The sequence below is a fragment of the Hypanus sabinus genome, chromosome 31 (genome assembly GCF_030144855.1).
Source record: "Hypanus sabinus isolate sHypSab1 chromosome 31, sHypSab1.hap1, whole genome shotgun sequence".
NCBI classification, from domain to species: domain Eukaryota; kingdom Metazoa; phylum Chordata; class Chondrichthyes; order Myliobatiformes; family Dasyatidae; genus Hypanus; species Hypanus sabinus.
The window spans coordinates 9,068,561-9,076,203 of NC_082736.1; the positions used below are offsets into that span (position 1 = coordinate 9,068,561).

Consider the following 7,643-nt stretch of genomic DNA (forward strand, 5'->3'; position numbering starts at 1 on the left):
TGAAACAGCTTGGCATATGAAGAGCGTTTGATTGCTCTGGGTCTGTACTCACTGAAATTTAGGTCAATGAGGGGGGACCTATTTGAACCCTATCGAATGGTGAAATGCCTTGATAAAGTGGATGTGCAGAGGATGGGAGTGTCTGAGACCAGAGGACACAGACTCAGAATAGAGCATCATCCTTGTAGAATGTGGAGATGAGGAATTTCTTTAGCCAGAGAGTGGTGAATCTGTGGAATTTGTTGCCTGGGGCAGCTGTGGAGCCAAGACTTTATGTTTATTTAAGGCAGCGGTTGGTAGATTCTTGATTGGTCAGATCATGAATGGTTACAGTGAGAATGCAGGAGATTGGGGTTTTGAGGGAAATTGATTAGCCATGATGAAATGACGGAGCAGATTTGATGGGCCTAATTCTGATCCTATATCTTAGAGTCTGCATCACCTCCTCAGAAACCTCAATCAACTTTATCAAGTGTGATCTGCCTCCACAAAGCCATGCTGATTGTCCCTAAGCAGGCCATGCCTTTCCAAATGTGCATAAACCCTGTACCTCAATATTCTCCCCAGTTTTAGTTTCATAAACCATCCATATCCTTCTGACTAAATTTAGGATCTCTCCATTCATCCAAAGTTCCCTTACCTTACCGTCCTTGTCCTTACTCCTTACAGGAACATCCTAATCCTGAACTCTGAGCTGCTGGTCGTTGAACAACTCCCACATGTCAGATGTGGACTTGTCTGACAGTTGCTGCTCCCAATCAATGCCCCTTGACTTCAGACAAGATATGATTTTATTCTTCCTCATCACTAAGAAAGAAAAATAAGATCCCAGAATATTCACTGACTCTTAGCTGTCAGCTGGCCTGGCTCATTTCCCAAAACTAATTCCTCCTGTTCTCTCCTCTTGTTCGACTCTGCACATAATGTTTCAAATACTCTTAAGATTCGCTGAAGAAATCTTGTGCATCTAAGTATTAAGCAAGTTCCAATCAATTCTAGGGAAGTTAAAGTCCCTGCACTGGTTATTGGGGGCCAGTATGATAATTCTATCAGTGCAACTGCAAATTGCTTCTGTAAATGAGCCTTCCAGTTTGTTGTGACATTCCCAGTGGGGTAACCTCTGCTCCTGTTAAACCCCACTCACATGTAAAACAATGAATCGCAAGAGCGTTGACCTGCCAGCCCTGTCTGTCCGACAACATAATACTCCCAATGTTGAAGTAAACTCATTTCAGCCCATCGGTCCCAGCATGTTTATCAGCCTGACACTGGCTCTCGTTCTTTTCAGACTGTCTTGTCATACATACATTTTCCCATTTGCGATTCCAGTTCAAACTCTGTCAAGAGACACCATCAAACCTCCTGGTGAGGATGTTGGTTCCCCACCGGTTCAGATGCAATTGGCCTTATATGTCCCGGTTTCCCACTTGCCGGGAAGGGAGCCAATTGATCCATGAATCTGAAGACATCCCTCCTGCATCAGTTCCTCAGCGACATATTAAACTGCAGAAAATACCGTTTTCTCACCACACCAGCACAAGGTTTGACCCACAATTCGGTAATTGCAATGCGATTTGAAATTCATCGGGCGCCTATCATAGTGCATTCTGAATGGATGATGTCCGACCGCCAGTTAACAGATTCCCATTTTGTCCTAAATTGTTATTCACCGCTAGCCTGCTTGAAATTAATACACCAATCGTAGCAAGTAGATTCTTTAATAGACAGCTGGTGTTCAGCTAATCATAAGCGATGGGACGGCCCTTCCCAGCGGTATAAAACCCTGTGCAGGAGCCCGCTGCGTCTATCTTGTTCATGTATTTCAGCCTGTGTTCTCACTCCTGAAGCAGAATGGCCCGCACCAAGCAGACAGCGCGCAAATCGACTGGCGGAAAAGCTCCTCGCAAAGTTGGCGACCAAGGCAGCGTGGAAGAGCGCTCCTGCCACCGGCGGAGTGAAGAAGCCTCATCGCTACCGGCCCGGCACCGTGGCTGTGAGGGAAATCCGGCGCTACCAGAAATCCACCGAGCTGCTCATCCGCAAACTTCCATTCCAGCGCCTGTTGCCAGAGATCGCTCCGGACTTCAAAATCCTTCTTACGATTAGGTATGAGGGTAGGGCTGGTGGATGTACATGTGGGCCTGGGAGCGATCAGGCTGTCCAGTTTAGTATGGTGAGATATGTTGGGCGATGGTCGATAGGGTAGTGTAGTGGAGGAACTTTAATCTAGCCGATGCCTTTCATTAACGTTGTCCAACCCCACTTGGCTTAAAGAACTGGGTCTGCAAAGGGATACATCATCGGTACTGCAACCTGGGGTCATTGTGGGCTTGGGGTCATTAATCATGAGACCCTCGTGCCCAGGTGACCGAGTCAGGGTTGATCAGGCCCGTCTTGTGTTTATCCCACGGACCAAGATAATGACAGGCTTGTTGTGGGTATTTTCAACTTTGTTTCTTGGCTTTATTTTGACCATTTAGAGTGTAGAATGTTCTGAGGCCTTGTAATCAGGCTTTACCCTCAATTAAGTTACAACTTCCCTATTTTAAATTTACGTCTGTATTTATTTTGCACCTGTGTTCCTGGGATTGCTCAAGTTAAACTAACAGTGTTTACTGAAGTACAAACTAGTAATTAAGGTTGTGCAGATTCGTCCATAATTCCAAAATACAAAAATCTCTGAAATCCAGAACTTTTTCTGCTGACATGACGTCATAAATGCAGAATTTTACCACAATTAAATGGCTTGTCATATGAAGAGCCTTTCATGGCTCTGGGCCTCTCTTCACTGGAACATCGAAGAAAGAAGTGTTACCGAATTGAAACCAATCAAATAGTGAAAGGGCTTGATTGAGTGGATGTGGAGAGGATTTTTCCAGTGATGGGAGTGTCAAAAACCAGACCACACAGCTTCAAAATAGAGGGGCATCCTTTTAGAATGGAGATGAGGAGGAATTTCTTCAGCTAGAGAGTGGAACTTTTTGCCAATTGACTGGGTATAGGCAGAGATTCATAGATTGTTTAGTGGTCAGGGATACAAGGGAAGATAAGAGGCAAGAGGAAAAATTCATCAGTGATGATGACATGGCAGAGCAGGCTGAATTCTGCTCCTGTATCTTATGGTCCTGTGGACTTAGTGACCAAAACTCTCCCAGAGACTGGTGATCTCAACTTTGACACAACTCAGCACCTGAGGCTCCAGATTACTTATATAAGGAATACAGAAGTTCTTGGTTCTCTGATTAAAGAGATATAATCTCATTTCCATCCTGAATGCATGTCATCTCATTCTGACGTAAAAGAGTAATGAGTCGATGCTTCGGGCTGAGAACCTTCACCCTGAGATCTGATGGAAGGGTCTCGGCCCTAATTGTTGACTGTTTACTCTTTTCCATAAAGACTGCCTGTCCTGCTGAATTCCTCCAGCATTTTGCGTGTGGTGCTTTGGATTTCCAGCATCAGCTAATTCTCTCGTGTTTGTGATTTATGCCTCATTCTGAGCGTATTTTCCTCAGTTATGGAGCTCTCATTCAAGGTAAGGATCTCCCTTTCCTACTGTCTGTCACATCCTTGAAAGAATCTAACAGATTTCCTTGTTTTCTCATGAACTGCAGGGAATACAGACCCATCCCACTCACTCTCCTCTCACATAACCAACCCTCCATCCCTGGAACCAGCCCAGTCTGTGTGGGGAACAGCCACTGATCTCCCTCTATTGCAGGGATATCCTTCCTGAGGAAGTGTGACAAAACCCGGACACTGTATTCAAGGTATGCTCTCACCAGGGCCCTATAGAATCCCAGTGAGACATCTGTACCCCTCTTCTCCACTCCTCCTGGAACACAGGACAAAATACTGTTTGCCTCTCTCATTACTTGTTGTATCTGCATGTTAACTCAGGTGATTTGTTTACAAGGATGCCCAGGTCCCTCTGAACATCCCCGTGTGGAAATGACTCTTGTAGTTTTTTTTTTTCCTGGGAATGGGTGATCGCACATGATTGAACAACACAAGGGTGGCAAACACCTTCTTCACCGTCCTGCCTACCTGTGTTTACACTTTGAAGGAATTCGATTTCTGCACCCCGAAGTCTCTCTGTTTTACAGCACTCCCAGGGACCCACCATTCCCCACGGCAGTTCTGCCCTGGTTCGTCTTTGATAATGGAACATTTCACATTTATCTGTCATTCCTCAAATCACTGACTTCATTGATCACCGTCCTGTTGTATTGCTAGTTACATTTTATTTCTCAATCCACGATATCACCAACTTTAGGGACATCGGTAAATTTGCTGAGCCATTGATTTTGACATTGATTTTGTCCGCCGAGTCATTAATAAATGAATTGCAGCAGCAGACTTGACTCGTATCCCTGTGCCACCCTATTGATCACAGGACTCCAGTATAACCAATGACTTTGTCTCCTACCACCAGGCCAATATTGTAGCCACTGCCCTGGATCACGTGATCTCTCCTTCCAGACACTAGCCTCACCAGTCTGAAGCTCGCAGGCTTTTCCTTGCAGCGATACACACAATGCTGGAGGAACTCAGCAGGCCAGGCAGCGAGAAAACAGCCGACGTTTCAGGCCTGGACCCTTCACCACCATCTGCAGTTTCCTGTGTTCGGTTTTCCTTCGATCCCAAGTGACTGCATAACATAATCCATCCTCCAATCCTCTGCTACTGCTCCTGCCCGAGAAGGGCGCAGAGAGACAGGACTGGAGGAGACAAAGTCAGAGTGACGGACAGGGCTGAACCGGACTCTCACCTTCTACACCCGCCAATTTCCAGCGGTTTATCAGAAACACAGAGCTCCTGAGAGAGGAAAAACTACCTCACACACCACGTACATACTGAAGGAATTGTAGGAATTTACTGGCGGTCGGACTTCATCCAAATGGAATATAGCGTTTTTGGAGTAGGATTAATTTCAAATCGTCCGCCAATTTCAGAGCACACAGCAACTGTACTTAATCAGTTTTTTTTTTAAGTATTTACCATTAATTATATGACGGATTATACAGTGTCAGTTTATTTTAATATATTTAATATCTAATTCCCTGAGTTAAAATTTAAATGCATAATTACGGAATTGTTTCTCTAAACGAGTGAACTGATTTCTGTCCAAGATGGATAAAAGGATTAAGATCGATCTTAATACGTTCAGGATTTGTGGTAATCACCGACTGGAAAGGCAGAATCGCAGGTATATTTCAAGCGGAACCGATTAATGTTTGAAATGTAACTCAGCCTAATGTATCGATAAAAATAATTAAAAGATTGTGGACACGGCTCCCTCTGTGAGGCGGTGGGTGGCTCTTAGAAGAGCCTTTGTGTTGTGCTCGGGAGGAAGTGGGAGTTTTTCAGCCGCCGAAGCCATAGAGAGTGCGGCCCTGGCGTTTCAGAGCGTACACCACATCCATGGCAGTGACCGTCTTGCGCTTGGCGTGTTCAGTGTAGGTGACCGCATCCCGGATCACATTCTTCAGGAAAACCTTCAGCACCCCGCGGATCTCCTCGTAGATCAGACCCGAGATATGCTTGATGCCACCTTGGCGAGCCAGACGGCGCATGGCCGGTTTGGAGATGCCTTGGATGTTATCACTTAAATCCGGTCAAGGGAAAAGTGCCGTGAAGGTGGTGAAGAAAGCGAACAAGCCATCGGCAAAGAATCTCCCAGCAAGTAACCTGGCGCCAAGAAACCAGCGGCTAAAAAAAGGGAGATAAGAAACTCCAGCTAAGAAACCAGCTGCGAAAAAGCAGGAGGTAAGAAACCCGTGGCTATGAAAGGCGGCACCGAAGCCCAAGAGCCCCAAGAAAGCCGCAGCCCCGAGGACGAAGGCGACCAAGAAGCCGAAGTCGAAATCCGCAAAACCCAAGAAGACAGCAGTCAAAAAGTGAACTGAGAATCCACCATTTGTAATTATCTGAACCCAACGGCTCTCCTCTCAGAAAAGAGCTGATTCAGAGTTTTGAGAGATATGGGATGTGGGCAGTTTCAGGCCCAATTCCTTCTCCGATCTGGGAAAGAGTGACTGAGACATTGACACCAACGGAGATTCAGCTGAGTTGATTGGGAACTGCTGAAACCTACGCGAGAGGGGAGGGGGCGTGTTGAGACAGGGATCCGTCTCTGGGACGAACTGCAGCGGGAGGATATATGATAAACTAACCGGTGGCATTGCCGACTGACCTTCATGCAGATCCCAGCTACAAAACTACATAGTTAATTTACATAAAACACCAATATCAAAAATGAACAAGAGGGTGATATCTAATTTAAAAAAACTATTTCCCGGTGGTCACCACCCCCCAAAATCCCCTACTGTACACCTCGCGTTGATATGCTCCCACTCCAAGCACAGTGGGCACGAACATATCCCCATGTCCAAACCAAACAAAACGGTAACCAGCTGTACATGACATATTTGTGGGAGAACTGTAGGGCCAGATGAGACCCTGATGGGGAGGAAGTGCGTTCATCTCCTGTCCCTCGCTGAATTACCCTGTCGGCGCAGAACTGATGATCGGGGTCAATTAGTGCAAAACCCATCAAGATGGCAGACCGCTGCTACAATAATACACTGATCAGCAAGCTACAGCTCTTCCCTTTGCAGTAGTGGTGGCTCTTAAAAGAGACTTTTCTGGTGTTCGGAGTGTAGGCTGGGCTTAGGCGCGCTCCCCGCGGATGCGGCGGGCCAACTGGATGTCCTTGGGCATAATGGTGACTCGCTTGGCGTGGATGGCGCACAGGTTAGTGTCCTCAAAGAGCCCGACCAGGTAAGCCTCACTTGCCTCCTGCAGGGCCATGACGGCCGAGCTCTGGAAACGCAGATCGGTTTTGAAGTCCTGAGCGATCTCCCGGACCCGGCGCTGGAAGGGAAGTTTGCAGATGAGTAGCTCGGTGGATTTCTGGTTGCGCCAGATCTCCCTCAGAGCCACGGTGCCGGGCCGGTAGCGATGAGGCTTCTTCACTCCTCCGGTGGCAGGAGCGCTCTTCCGCGCCGCTTTGGTTGCCAACTGTTTGCGAGGAGCTTTTCCGCCAGTCGATTTGTCTGCTTGGTGCGGGCCATTCTGCTTCGGGAGTAAGAACTCAAGCTGAAATACACGAACAAGATAGACGAAACGGGCTCCAGCACAGGCTTTTATACAGCTGGGAAGGGCCGTCCCATCGCTTATGATTAGCTGAACACCAGCTGTCTTTTATAGGATCCACTTGCTGTGATTGGTTTATTAATTTCAAGCAGGCTGGTGGCAAATCACAATTTAGGACAAAATGGGAAACTGTTAACTGACGGTCGGACTTCATCCAATCAGAATGCACTGTGATAGGCGCCCGATGAATTTCAAATCCCATTGTAATTACCGAATTGTAGGTCAAAACTTGTGCTGGTGTGGTGAGAAAACGGTATTTTCTGCAGTTTAATATGTTGCTGAGGAACTGATGCAGGAGGGATGTCTTCAGATTCATGGATAAATGGGCTCCTTTCCAGGCAGTTGGGAGAACGGGACAAATAAGACCATTTGCATCTGAACCGGAGGGGAACCAACATCCTGACCAGGAAGTTTGATGGTGTCACTTGGCAGAGTTTGGACTGGAGTAACAAGTGGGAGAATGTATATATGACAAGACAGTCTGA

The 7,643-nt window shown here is 46.8% G+C and overlaps 2 pseudogenes; one reads left to right on the top strand and one right to left on the bottom strand.

The window, feature by feature from the left end:
* The first annotated feature begins 1,851 nt into the window (after positions 1–1,851).
* LOC132383637 (histone H3, embryonic-like) lies at positions 1,852–4,489 on the top strand (annotated as a pseudogene).
* A 2,183-nt stretch (positions 4,490–6,672) lies between these two features.
* LOC132383874 (histone H3-like) lies at positions 6,673–7,076 on the bottom strand (annotated as a pseudogene).
* Positions 7,077–7,643: the final 567 nt, after the last annotated feature.